Consider the following 1821-nt stretch of genomic DNA (forward strand, 5'->3'; position numbering starts at 1 on the left):
CCTGAGGAGGACCTGAGGACCCTGACGAGTTGCATCCCTCGCGTCTACGCACTTGCAACTCGAGTGTCTCGCGACCAAAAACGGGAGAAACGCAAATGGGGAGAGCGACGAGCAGGCCGGAAGCGAGCGAACCCTTTCACAAGGTTGCGCACAAGGAGACCTGAAGGGAGCGTCAGGCGGGCCAACCCTTCTTCTCGGCGGACAAAGTTCGCACTCAAAACACACAAGTGGACTCACCTCCTCGCGGGTGGGAGGCTGGCGGCCGAGCAAAATCGATTTCGATTGGATCGCGCGCCTCTCATTCACGCGGAAGGCCGGGTATTGGAAAATTCAACCAATTGTTGGAGGTGAAATTAGGCTTACAGGGCAAGAGGAGTTACACATTAATATTCATAATTTAAGCTAAAAATAAGATATGATTTTAAAAGCATTCCCGTTTACATTAAATTAAATTCAAGCTTTAAACTTTTGTATCTGAAACGTTTTTTTAAATTTAATAAATTTGAATCTAGCCCCTTGCTCATTAATTAGCTTTAATTGCTTTCCTCTATCGATGTTCGATATTTTTAGTGGGCTGACTATGAGGCAAAGAAAAGCTACTGCGCCAAATGCTGGAAGCCAAGGGCACGTTGGGACATCTGGTGAGCTGCGCTGGTGCTCGCAGTCCTGCGGATCGAACGGCGCGCCGACTGGCTGCCGTTGGAAAAATCACTCTCAGGTGTCGTCACCACGGCTGGCGAAATGTCATTCCCTGCCTGCAGCAAAACGATGCTAACACGTTATGAACTTTACAAATACAATTTCTGTCATGCATAAAATCTAAATAAAAGGAATAATGTTAAATGAACAACTTAGTTTCTTAATTCTTTTAAATTAAAATATTGAATTTTTGTTTTGTTTTTTCCTTTAATTTTAAAAACTGAAACTCATATTGCTAAATCGTACTAGAAATATCAATTAAATTAAGATCATATTCGTTAAATATTATGTATGAATTATGAACATTGAGCCTTTTAAAATTCAAGGTTAGTAACGTTTGTTTCATTTTGCTTTGATTTTTCTTCGCGCAAAAATTCTGCGAGTGAATCCTTACGAAAGTATGTAGTGTTAAAAAAACCATTAGAAATTTAAATAACGTGTTTGTGTGCCAATATTCGTTATTCAATTAAAAACATGATAAAATATTAAACTAACAATACAATTCCAAGCTCAAATTCTTTGCAATATTCAAAAGCTCAGTAATTAAACATAGTTTAACAATTATTATTAGTAAATACAAAACTACAAAAGGTCTTACCCCTTTTTTCATTTCGCTTCTGATTACTTTTTATATTTTTCACCTATTTACTCAACGTCTATTGATGAGAAAATGTTGATGGCTTATCCTTGTATCAGAAGAAGTGGCAATAGAGAAAAATTGCAGTACAATTGTAAAGAAAATTATTGCAAAAGTTCTCTTTATGCCAGACAATTGTTTTTCAGTCCAGCCGCTCACAGGCTTCATTGCGTATAGTTCTTCACCGTGAAAACAAATGTTATAATTGCTGATATCGATAAAATAGAGAAACAGTGGTAAACTACACGAATTACACTACTCACCCTCTCTACAAAAAACCTCTTTTTACTAAATTTACTGGCCGAAAGTTTCATCCATCGTCGAGAAGCGACTTTAATACTTTCCTAAATCAATACATTACAGTTTTTCACATTTATGGCCCATCCTTATAGAGTGAGACCATATTTTATCTTTAGTGCATAATAGAAGTCATCCTTTTTGCATAAATTTCCTTTTCTGTTTTTCTATCAGTTCAAATAATCGTC

Source organism: Cloeon dipterum, chromosome 3 (genome assembly GCF_949628265.1).
Source record: "Cloeon dipterum chromosome 3, ieCloDipt1.1, whole genome shotgun sequence".
Lineage (NCBI taxonomy): Eukaryota > Metazoa > Arthropoda > Insecta > Ephemeroptera > Baetidae > Cloeon > Cloeon dipterum.